The following is a 13,666-nucleotide window of genomic DNA, read 5'->3' on the forward strand; positions in this document are numbered from 1 at the left end:
AGGACCCATTGATATGTGATATGTTTATTTTTTATTACATGTCATATATCAATATCCTAATTCTTTAACTGCACATATATGACTTTGACACATATGATCCCCTCTTTGAAAACACATTGACCTCCAAAGAAAAACTCTTTGTTAGATTAGAGGAAAGGTACCAATACTTGAATAGTGATAATACTTTTGATAAAATGCTCAAACATTTTTTATGACATTGTATCAATAGTTGTAACTTCAAAGTTATTATTGTAACTACCCATAATTGAATGAAATGCATTTTTTAGTCCTTAAAAACAACAAATCATGCAATGCCACAATATATACAAATAAAACATGTCATAATGCACATGCATGGATCTCACTTTTATTTTGGTCCTTTTCTAACACGTTGAGAAAAAGCATCCAACGAAATATCATAATCTATGACATGATCTTGAAACTTTAGTTACAAGCATGGACGTCTCTCTCAAATAAGACACTAAGAAATTGTGAGTGAAATATCATAATCTATCACATGATCTTGAAACTTTAGTTACAAGCATGGACGTCTCTCTCAAATAAGACACTCTAAGAAATTGTGAGTGACATCAATTTCTAAAATTTGTTTTAGGAAGCTCACAATTAAAATGGTTAACTACTAGACTAACCATAATAGACTTTAAAGTGATAAAAGATTTCCCCAATCCATAATATTCTATATTATCTCATTTTTCATCCTTGAACTCTTGTTGTGTTGGTAATAGTTAGATGAGCGTAACCCAAAACCTTGACTTAGAAATATGATCTCCTTCCGAGCTTTAAAAAACAATAAAAAAATTATGGGACAATTGTTCATCACTTTTCCCAGAACTAGAATTGAAGGAACTGCAGGGAAAAACAATGCCCATAAGCAACGGAGCGTTGTCACCTTGAAGGCCAATGGAGCTAACTACCTACCCCACATTCTCCCACATTTTCCAGACCGAACCAGTCTTATCGGGCAATGCATTCCTCTCACAAAATGAATCTCACCAAGCTTCAATTTCTGGTGAAGCCACACAAATCTTCACCTGCTTTGACTGCACTTCACCACCAATCTTCATCAATGTCTAAACCAGACAACACTCCTTTTCTTCCCATCCAATTCACTCCGCCTCTCTATAAAAATCCAGGGAAATCTCCTCAATTTCCCCAAAAAGAAACCGAATTCCGACACAATGGAACATTCCATCAAGATCCTCCTCCGAATTCTACCCCTTATGCTAAGCATATGCATTTCCTCGTCCTCAGACCCTAACCCTCTCCAAGATCTCTGCGTAGCAGCAAACCCTAGCAAACCCTCCATTAATGGCGTCTCCTGCAAAGATCCGGCAAAGGCAGTCGCCGCCGATTTCAAAACCTCGCTGCTTGCGAAACCCGGAAATACGTCAAATCCTCTCGGATCTGCTCTCACGATCGCCACCGCCTCATCTTTTCCGGGGCTGAACACGCAGGGGCTGTCCTTTGCCCGGATCGATTACAAGAAAGGTGGGATTGTGCAGCCGCATTTTCATCCTAGGGCTTCGGAGGTTTTGTATGTGATGAAAGGCACCCTGCGCACCGGATTTATTGATACGCAGAACCGGCTGTTTGAGGAGATCGTTAAGGAAGGTGAATTGTTTGTTTTTCCGCAGGGAATGGTGCATTTTATCCAGAATTTGGGGGATGGATCGGCCGTGAGCTTGTCCAGCTTGAATAGCCAGAATCCCGGGGCTGTTTTGCTTGCCAAGACCCTGTTTGCATCAAAGCCTGTTGTTCCTGATACTGTTCTTGCCAAGGCCTTTAAGATCTCCCTGCATGATGTGCATTCTATCCAGATTGGCCTCTCCAGGCCATGATCGTACCCCTCTTTCGCTTTGCTGCTTGTATACATCATATGTATAATAAAATGAAATCTATACATACTTATAATTAATACTACTCTGTTCTGAGAGTTCATAGATTTCTGTCAAAGAGCAAATGTTCTGTTCTGGTTTGTTTAGGGAAGAACTTGTAGGTTGGAATAATTTTATCTTAAATGGGTATACATTGATTTGGGTTATTATTTCCAGATAGGCTGTCATGATCATACCTCTTTCAGTTTGCTGCTTCTGTACTATACATACTTCTATCTTTCAAAGAACAAATGTCAAGTTCTGGTTTGTTGAGGAAAGAGCTTATAAATTGGAATAAAGTTTTGTTACATGATAATATATTTATTTGAATGATTACGAAGGGAAATGAGAGGACCTCAGAAAGTCATCTGAGATCAGTATGCACATCCTAGAGCCAATAGTTCATTGAGTAGCTTCTAATAAGTAAATACAAGTGCACACTACTATGTCATAAAGTGGAAACATACAATTGATTTCCCACAATTAAAATCTACTGATCCAAATAAATTTAGTAACATTATGACATACAGATTATTATTTTACAATCATGAAACTAGAAGAATGAGACAGAAAAGAGAAAACCTTTACACATAAAAAACTCCACCCTCCAAACCATCAAGCTAACATATTATTCAGCAACAAGTTACAATACATTTTCAGCCTTCACATGGATCCGACAGCATAACCCCATGCAAATAAATTCTCATTGTTTTTCTACTCCAAGCCTTTTCTTGTAGAAGAATCAAGCTTCATTTAGCAACTTTCCAAGAAAGCACAAATAAAATGATAAATTGTGGTAAGGCTGAGTCACCTTATCCCAACAAATTATTTGAAGATTGTTAAACTCTAAAGAACCAGTGTTTTGTTGTTGTTGGGATCAAATTCAGCGCCATTTTGTTCATTGAAGAGGACAAATCTCAGTGGTAGTCATAGCATCCATAGAAATCCTAAATATTCTTAATGGAAATCTACTTATCATCATCCTGTTTGGAGATATAATATCAACGAATCTAATCATAGAGTTTTAAAACAAGTCAAGAATCTCATTCAAGCAAATCCTTGTTGAATAGTCTAAAAAAAGGTTGTTTGCATAAAAGAGCATATGGAGTGCACCCTTCAATTGCCCATTTCTAGCAACACTTTACAATAAAACAATATTAGAACAAAGACATTGGATTTCACTTGATCTAGTTTCCATGAATTTATTAAAAAAGTCATTAATAATTGGATCACATTATAAAGCAAATTAAAATTGTGCAGCAATAGGTTATCGTGCTTATCCTAAACCCTAAGTACAATATTCCTAAATATGATATTCCTTAATGGAAATTTGTTAATGGCTGCCCTCTTTTGAGATACAATATCAATCATTCTAATCACAAAATTTTACGACTGGTAGAGAATTTCAGTCTACAAATGGATGGTTAGTAGAAAAGAGTATATGGAGTGCATTCGTCAATTGCTTGTCCATTTCTTTTATAGTGTGTTACCATAGCAAGATTGGCACTAAGCAACACTTTACAAGAAAAAAATTCAGAATGAATATTGGGGTTTGCTGAATCGATTTTCTATGAATTTATTTTTCAAAAAAATTGTACAATTATTTATAAATAATGTGTGTACCTTTTAACAGTTGTCAAACTCTTTCACTCTCTACATAATATGTCTCCCCATCCCCATTATCTCCCTATCTAAATAATCTATCAATCCTTTCCTCTTCTCCCAACTCTCCCATCACCCACCCCCTCCCAACATTTCTACCCTCTCTCTCTCTCTCTCTCTCTCTCTCTCATGCTAATTACTATCTTTCACTCTCTCATCTTCCTCCTCTTAACATCTCTCCCCCCCCACCACCTCTCTCTCCATCACCAAATCCATCCATTTGATTCCCTAATTATTTTCTTTCTCTCTATTTCATCTTTCTCCCCCATAATGTTGTCTATTTCTACCTCATCTCTTCCCCCTCTTCTCCCTTTCTCCTACTTCCTACCCCTTCTTACCATCTCCTCCTTGTAATTACCATTTATCTCCACATCATGTCTCTTACCCTCTCCTTCTCTCTCACTCTTTTTCTCTTAATCCCACATTGGCCTCGTAAACGACCTCCTTGCATGTTTAACAACCCCCCTGAAGCGAGCCATCACCAAGAGTGGCTCTAGCTCTTTGGTGTTTGGAACTACTTTCCTCCCCATCCCCTCTTAATCCCACAATGGCCTTGTAACAAGCCTCCTTGCGTGTTTAACAACCCCCCTGAAGCGAGCTATCACCAAGAGTGGATCTAGCTCTTTAGTGTTTGGAACTACTTGCCTCCCCATCCCCTCTTAATCCCACATTGGCCTCGTAATAGGCATCCTTGTGTGTTTAACAGCCCCCATGAAGCGAGTCATCACCAAGAGCGACTCTAGCTCTTTGGTGTTCAGAACTACTTGCCTCCCTATCCCCTCTTAATCTCACATTGGCCTTGTAACATGCCTCCTTGCATGTTTAACAACCCCCCTGAAGTGAGCCATCACCAAGAGCGGCTCTAGCTCTTTGGTGTTTGGAACTACTTGCCTCCCTGTCCCCTTGCGTGTTTAACAACCCCCCTAAAGTGAGCCATCACCAAGAGTGGCTCTAGCTCTTTGGTGTTTGGAACTACTTGCATCCATGTCCCCTCTTAATCTCACAATGGCCTCGTAATAGACCTCCTTGCGTGTTTAATAGCCCACTTGAAGCGAGCCATCACCAAGAGTGGCTCTAGCTCTTTGGTGTTTGGAACTACTTGCCTCCCCGTCCCCTCTCCCAAATTGCACTCTTTAACTCTCTATCCTCCCTCCTCTCACAATCACATCCCCCTATTTACTCTTTATATCTACCTTGTGTCTCTCACTCTCTCTTGCTCACATGTCTCTGTATGTCTCACAATATCTCTCTCTCTATGTTGACTTGATCTCTCCTACCCTATATCCCTTTGTCTCACTCTCTCATACACATGCCCCCCTCCCCCCGCTCTCTCATGTCCCCTCTTTTTATTACCACCCCCTCTCCATGTCTCATGTATCATTATCTCTAACCCTCTCTCACAATGTCTAGTTCATGTCTCAAACTCATCCCCGACCTTCTTTCCTCCCTCCCTCCCTCCTCTTTACATCTCCATCTATTTTGGACCCTAGTTGTCCTCTTTCTCTCTTTGACACATCTATCACCCTCTCTCTCTTACATTTATCTTAATCTCTCATAGTATATCTCTCTATGTCAACTTGGTGTCTCCTACCCTGCATCCCCTTCTCTCTCTCTCTCTCTCATGTCGCCTCATGTTATTACTAACTACTCTCTATGTCTCGTGTATCTTTATTTCTTGGAACCTCTCTTACAATGTCTAGTTCATGTCTTAACCTCATCCCCACCCTCATTTCCTCCCTCCCTCCTCATCATGTCTTTATCTATTTTGGACCATACTTATCCTCTTTCTCTCTTTAACACATATCTCACCTCTCCCTATTTACCATCTCTCTACCTCTCTCACATCATTTCTCTGTATCTTTTGGATCCTATTTATCCTCTTTCTCTTTACCCTATCCCTCCCTATTCCCCCTACCATGCCTTCTTCACCTCTCTCTCTCTCTCTCTCTCTCTCCCACCCCCCCCCCCCCCCCCCCCTTCCCAAAAGTGTGAAATTCATTTTTATTTCTTACATTAAATAATTTTAAAAATAACCATTTCTCTATTTCTTAATTGGACTGAGTACAAAGAAAATTGAATTTTATTTAAAATATATATAGTCAACTATAACTATATAGTACCCAACCACTATAACATCTTTATAATCACAAATTGTTGTATGCTTTATCAAAGTTATGCTTTATAAGTAGCACATTCTGCTTTAATTGTTGAGCCCATTCACACATCTCCCAAGCTAAAATTAAAATATCCAAGATGAATCTACCACCCGAAAAACATACTTACTATGGTCGAACTACCATCATGGCCACTAGTTTGATCCTATTAGCCAATGCTTTCGCAATAATTTTATATGAAGGACACCATCTAGATATGTAATATTTATTTTTTCCCTTAGAAAGAAGCTTAATCAAACCTCTACTAACCAAATAGAAATCATCCTTGATATGCTATCATAAAGTTTGATAAAATTCAATTGATAAATCGTCAATACCTAGACTTTTACTAGGGGCCACTGACAAAAGAGGTCTCGATCAATGTATCTACTATAATCCTGCTCCACCTTCCATGGTATGACGTCTTCAAGGACATCTTCTAAAACATCCTCCCTCAAGAGTTTGTCTTGAAGGATATTTGCTAATGCCTTTTGCTATCTTTTGCAAAAATACAATCACATGGGGCTAATTAAGGGCATATATATATTCCTAACAACTCAATGGTAATCAATTCACATTTTGCTGATGACAGCCTACTATTTGTCCAAAATTCTAAATCTGAAATTAAGAACATGATGGAGTTCTTGAAATTGTATTACTTAGTATCGGGTTCCTAACTAGCATATCATAAGACCAAGTTTTTGATGATCTATGTTGCCATCCTGGACTCTAATAAATGGAAATTCATTAAACATGGGAAAATTACATGATATCTTGGCATTCCCTTTGATTTGGGGGTTTCTCTTCGTGACATATAGGATTAGTTTCTCACAAAGTTGAAGAACAAAATTTTCAATTAGGGCAATAGATATCTCTCATTAGCTGGTAAAATCCAAGTGATTAATTGGATTTTTTTAGTATTAAATGTTTATTACTCTTCTTGTTGGATGCCTTCTAAAAAATGTTATGAAAACCTTAACAAACTTATCTGTCAATTTTTGTGGATAGCCAAATAATGCATTTGCAAGAGTCAAAATTCAATATCTAATCATCAATAGAAGATGGGAAGAGAATAAGGATGTGTGCATACGCCAACATATCATACTTTGCAGGCCAAAGCTATATACGAGAAAAGAGGAACAATTCCATGCACCTGACCATCTCCAAACATATAGGTGTGCGAAAGATGAGCAAGATCATGGTTTGAAGGTAGCATTGATACATTAGCTCAACCACAAATAGATAAGACTTCAACTGATTGTAGTCATCTCCTTCAAACAAAAGGCCTCGGTTATGAGAGGTCAAGCATTTGGAGAGATTAATCATGAAGAACCTTTAGAGAGATTGAACATTTGGAGAGATTAACCGTGAAGAACCTTCAGAGAGATTTTTCCACAAGCAGGAACTACTTAATCAAATTCATCATGTCAACAATATGGCTAATGTTGTAACGTCTACAACAAAAGATTGGTTGAAATATACAAAGTCAAAGATCACAACAAAAAGATTGAAGTTGGAAGTTCTTAGAGTCTAAGGTGCAAGTAGTTAGAATACCTTAATGCATTTATGATAGTCCAAAAGAGATCTGCGAATATCATAGACATACAATTGCTCACATTGTTGAAATGTTGGATGATCCTTAAGGCCCCATTTGGTTGTAGGAAGATGAGGGAAAAAATCGGGTTATGAGGGAAAAAATCAGGTTTTGGAGCTTTTCATGAGCATTTGGTTCATCAAATTCAAAACCTAATTTCAGCTTTCATCTTCCATTTTTCGACAAATTTTGGAAGATGTATCTTCCAAGAAATAGGCGGAATTTGAAATAAAAACCTAGTTATTGTAGATTATGAAGTCATTTTAATAAATCTGTCAAGTCTGCAAAAATCGTGGTTATGTTTTTGGAACATGAAAGGGGCATTTTGGAAGATGAGGCAACATTGTTCTTTGACGAGTTTTTGGGCTTTTTGGGGCCATTGTTCTTGGGTGAGTTTGGGGTTTCTCTAGATGTTTATTTGGCTTCTTCTTGGCCGACGACTATGGCTACGGTGTTTGTTTGGCTTTGCACGATGGTGGTAGCTTTGTCTGGTTCTCTTCTCCCACCCACCTTTGCATTTTTTGGTTTTTTGTTCAAAAATGAGTTCCAGTATGTGCTCTGATTATATTATTTTTTGGTTTTTTGCATTCTTTACCTATATATATCATGGTTAAAGCTTTGATTATTTGTACCAATAGCAATGAAATGTATGACTATAACAATAGATTACGAGGTCATAAACTATGTATAGATCAAGTATGTATAGGTCCATGCAATACCATTAAATAGAAGCAACTCATAAATTGGAATTACTTCAGATGTCAATCATGCCAATGCCAATGAAATAAACAATTGAACTATGTAACAATTTGTTGTTGTAATGAGTTCTAGTTTAGTGCAGTGAGAGATCAATGCAATACCACTAAATAGAGCGAAGTCATAAACTATGTACGGATAAAATATCTATACATAATTCGTGTACACATGGTTTATGAGGTCATAAACTATGTACAGATCAATACAATTCCATTAAACACAACCAACTCATAAACTATGTATCGATCAACTCAATGGCTTTGTTTATATCTACTTAGCAAAATAGTTATTATATGTTGTTAATAATTTGTTTCAAATCTATTAGCAAAATAGTCAATATGTGCTCAGTAATGAGATCAATGCAAATCATATCAATGAAATGAGCAACTAAACTATGTATGGATCAATGTAGAGAGAAACCCTATTCCCACATGCCAACGATGTTCCTTTTCATCTTCTAAAAGATGAACCTTAGTTTTGACAGACTCGATAGTTTATTAAAATGCATTCATAAAAACCCAAATTCAGTTTATAATTTGTACTTATGTGTGTGTGTGTACATACATACATGTGTGTGTGTAGATTTATACATGTGTGTGTATATACATGTGTGTATACAGACATACATACATGTGTGTGTACATATATACATGTGTCTTTGTATGCATATACATGTGCTTGTGTTCATATATACATGTATATGTGTTCATATATACATGTATATGTGTACATATAGACAAATGGAATCAATAATATGCATTCATTGCTACAGAGTATAGACATATTACGTGGAGTAGAATGACACGTTATTGTTGCATTGTTCATTATGGGCTTATGATCATCACCAATTGGTACTCTTGCTATATTTGAATAAATAATTGACTTCTTAAAGCAATGAGGCTAGCAAATAATTATGTTGTATCTCGATAGGTGATAGTTGATATCTCATAACTAATAGTGTATAATTTGTCCATGTTTCAAGCCACTAATGGATCACATGGATAGCCTAGAGGTTCAAGGACACATAGTTAGGAAGATCACATACACGTACGTTCTCATAGTTCTTTTTTCTTTTGTTGTCATAGCCAAAGTACTAGTAGCCTGAGAAGGTACTCAAATGGGTATGCAAATAAGAAAAGGAAATTCCTTTTGTAGAGACATTATTCATTCCAATGAGGTGGATTTTCATGACCAGATTCAGATGAGTAGGGCAGCCTTCTTTTCTCTAGCTCATATTCTTAGGCTGAAAGGAAGCTTGAGAGATATGATTCACTTGAAGCTAGAGGAACAACTAGTGATGTTCCTCCACACCCTTGGGCACAATCTAAGGAACCGCAAGATTGCCCATAACTTTGGGCACTCAGGAGAGACATTAAGTTGGTACTTCTACAAGGTGTTGAAAACTATCTTAGCCATTCAAGGGATTACTTCATACCACCTAGTTTAGGCACTCCTCCCGAAATTGGTGGAAAGGACCATTTTGAACCATTCTTCAAGGTAAATCGTGCATTGTCTAGATTGTTATCCTTATTGTCTAGACTGTTATCCTTACCTTATTATTGCTTGAACATACATTTGATCAGTGTATCATATCCCATAGGATTGTGTTGGAGTTATTGATGGAACCCATATTCCAATACGAGTTGATGTCGATATATAGGGTCAATATCGTGATAGAAAAGGGAACCTGTTACAAAATGTTATGAGTGTCTACTTCTTTGATTGTAAGTTTCAGTACTGCCTTGTTGGTTGGGAAGGCTCTGTTGTAAACAATCATGTTCTAGCCTCAGTTCTATCTAGAGTATATCCACTTGTAGTTCTCCTTGGTAAGCCAAATCACATTTTAATATACTCAAGGGTAGCTAAATGTTTCAAGTATTGATAATATACTTTTTTAATGTAGGAAAATATTTTCTAGTGGATGTTGGATATCCAAATGCACTCGGATTTCTCACTCCTTATCAGTATACACAATACCACTAGAAAGAGTGGTCAAGAGAAAAATCAATAAACTTTGCACTGAGTTGTTCAACCATTGACACTCCTCACTTAGAAATGCAGTAGAATGTATGTTTGGTATTTTGAAGCAACATTTTCCAATCTTGAGGCATGCAACATCTTATGGTATCATGACACAATCCTATATTGTTTTGGCATGTTGCATACTTCATAATTTCATTATGATAGAGGACAACCTTCCATTGGAAGTATTTATTGAAGAGGAAGATGATCGTGATGGGATAGAGGTACCAATGCTTGAGACATATTGGTTGTCCTAGGAGGATAGAAATGAGTGGGCACAATTTCAAGAAGATATAGCAAGTAGGATGTGGGAAGATTACAGATCTCGAGAATAATTAAACTTTTTATTGGACGATGTATTTTATTTGATTAAAATGATGTATGCATATAAAATGATGGATGATTTCCATTTTCTGATATTTATACCTATTGAATATGTTAGTCTCATTGCATTAAGATGTATTACAAATGATAGCCCTCTTAGCCTTGTTGCATTAGGATGTTTAAATGAAATACAACAAGGAGTATCAAGTGATGAAGATTATAAGCCCACTAATAACAAGAGAACAATTAATTTTCTAAAAATCCTATTTTTCTAATGTTAGTCCTTGTTGCATTCCATTTAAATTTAAACAACATCAACTTTCACTTTCAATTATATGATTAGTTTAAATTGTAATACGTTTATACCTATTGAATAAGTTAGCAAGTAGGATGTGGGAAGCTTATAGATCCTAAGAATAATTGAACTTTTATGGGACAAAGTGTTTTATTTGATTAAAGTGATGTATGCATATACAATGATGGATAATTTCCTTTTTCTGATGTTTATACCTATTGAATATGTTAACCTCGTTGCATTAGGATGTATTACAAATGATAGCCCTCTTAGCCTCGTCGCATTAGGATGTTTAAATGAAATACAACAAGGAGTACCAAATGATGAAGATTATAAACCCACTAATAACAAGAGAACATCGAATTTGCGGAATTTTTTAATTTATTTTTTCATGTTAGTCCTTGTTGCATTCCATTTAAATTTAAACAACTTTAACTTTCAATTTCAATCATATGATTAGTTTAAATTGTAATACGTTTATACCTATTGAATATGTTAGGAAGTTGGATGTGGGAAGCTTATAGATCCCGAGAATAATTGAATTTCTATGGGACAATGTGTTTTATTTGATTAAAGTGATGTATGCATATATAATGATGGATGATTTCCTTTTTCTAATGTTTATACCTATTGAATATGTTAGCCTCGTTGCATGAGGATGTATTACAAATGATAGCCCTATTAGCCTCATTGCATTAAGATGTTTAAATGAAATACATCAAGGAGTACCAAATGATGAAGATTATAAGCCCACTAATAACAAGAGAACAAAAAATTCGCTGAAAAATCCTATTTTTCTAATGTTAGTCCTTGCTGTAATCCATTTAAATTTAAACAACATTAATTTTCAATTTTAATCATATGATTAGTTTAAATTTTAATACGTTTAAAGAAATGACAACAATATATACTTTGTGAACAAAAAATGTAGAATATGGCATATATTGAGCTCATGAAGAGCATGAACGTACCTGTTAGTGTGAGTGAGATGTATTCTCACATTAGTTTCAGAAATATGGATGTATCCTTCAGTGCAAGCAACAAATCCTCTTCTTCTTCAAAGAAGATAATGTGGAAAAAATAAATGGAACACAAGTTTATAGACTTTCTCCTCAAACAAGTTCATCTCAAATGAAAAGGTTAAGGTGGTTTTAAAATAGAAGTGTGGACCACCATAGAGAGGACATTCAATGTAGAGATGAACTTGAATCTATCATGAGATCATTTTAAGAATAAGCTAAGATCATGGAAAGTAGGATATAGATTAATGAAGGATTTAAAAAATACTAGTAAGTTTTCTTGGAATGAAACAACTCAAACTGTCGATGCTGAGGATTTTGTGTGGGATAAGCTTTTGAAGGTAGGATGTTCTTTGTACTCTTTTGATTGAAAAAATATTTCCCTCTTATTTTAATAATGAAATACTAACAACCTAATCCATTTATTTATGCTACTTACATGTAGAGGAGAGAATTCAAAAATTCAAAAATATATAAGAGGTCACCCTTCCAATATTTCAATGAGTTAGTTGTAGTTGTCGGCAATGACATTGCTGAAGGGTATGCAGACAAAATGCCTCTTGATGCTGAAGAAGGGCACCCTATGAATGATGCATTCCACCTACTTGATGAAGATGATACCGGTTGTGATACACGTCTTGATAGCCAACTAGATTTGGATGAAGAGTTTTATCATTCCAATTAGTTGAGTGCAAGTGGTAGAGGTACTCCTTCCCCCACCATCATCAAGGAGGGGAAAGAGGAAGAAGAAAACTCTAGCTACATCATTGGATGTGATATGAAAAACTATGAAGGAACTCAAAGATGGCCTTGGTAAGCCTCAAATTATAAAAATGGATAAATCTAAAGAGGACAATGTTTTGAGTGCCACGTATAGTGCTCTCAAAGCCATCCTTGAACTGAGTCTAGGTGTTTTCCTTAAAGCACATGACACATTCGTACTTCAACATGAAAGAGCCAAAGGGTTCTTGATGATAGATGAGGCAAAGAGAGTGGATTGGATTGCAATGACATTTGGTTCAATTTAGCTATTTCAGCTAGTAACTACTACTTTTAGCAATTTTACTAAGTAGACTGACAATAAATTGTTACATAGTTTAGTTCATTTTATTGGCATTGGCATGATTGGCATCTAAACAAATTCATGTTTATGAGTTGCCTCTATTTAATTTATTTGCATTGATCTTTGATAACACTAAACTAGAACTCATTACTAAGCACATATTAACTATTTTTCTAAGCATATTGGTAGCAAACTATTACATAGTTTAGTTGTTCATTTTATTGGCATCTAAAGTAATTCTAGTTTATGATCTCTCTCTATTTAATGGTATTGCATGGATCTATACTTCTTGATCTATCCATAGTTTAGTTTTTCATTTTGTTGGCATGATTGGCATTGATCAATACTTAGTTTAGTTGTTCATTTCATAGATATTCATGATTGGCAGCTGAAGAAATTCCAGCTTATGAGTTAGCTTTTTTTATGACCTCATAAATGATTTCTATAGTTTTACATTTCATTGATATTGCTAATCAAATATTTAACTATGATATATACATACTTAATCTATGCATGATTGATATCTGAAGTAATTCTAGTTTATGAGTTGTCTCTATTTAATGGCATTGAATGAATCTATACTTACTTGATCTATCCATAGTTTATTTGTTCATTTCATTGGCATGATTGGCATTGATCAATACATAGTTTAGTTGTTCATTTCATATACATTGACATGATTGGCATATGAAGAAATTCCAACTTATGAGTTGGCTCTATTTATGACCTCATAAAGTATTGCTATAGTTGTACATTTCATTGATATTGCTATAGATAATCAAAGCTTTAACTATGATACATACATACTTGACTTATGCATTCTTGGCATTGATCAATACATAGTTTAGTTTTTCATTTCATTGACATTGGCATGATTGGCATC

At 35.7% G+C, this 13,666-nt stretch overlaps 1 pseudogene across 1 annotated transcript; it reads left to right on the forward strand.

Moving 5' to 3' along the window:
* Positions 1-685: 685 nt before the first annotated feature.
* Positions 686-2,073, forward strand: LOC149578147 (germin-like protein subfamily 2 member 1 pseudogene; annotated as a pseudogene). Its single transcript, XR_016364231.1, has one exon. The product of XR_016364231.1 is annotated as a germin-like protein subfamily 2 member 1 pseudogene (transcript).
* The last annotated feature ends 11,593 nt before the right edge of the window (positions 2,074-13,666 follow it).

The sequence above is a fragment of the Cupressus sempervirens genome, chromosome 1 (assembly GCF_028749045.1).
Source record: "Cupressus sempervirens isolate cs-2001-9-10 chromosome 1, ASM2874904v1, whole genome shotgun sequence".
Classification (NCBI taxonomy): domain Eukaryota; kingdom Viridiplantae; phylum Streptophyta; class Pinopsida; order Cupressales; family Cupressaceae; genus Cupressus; species Cupressus sempervirens.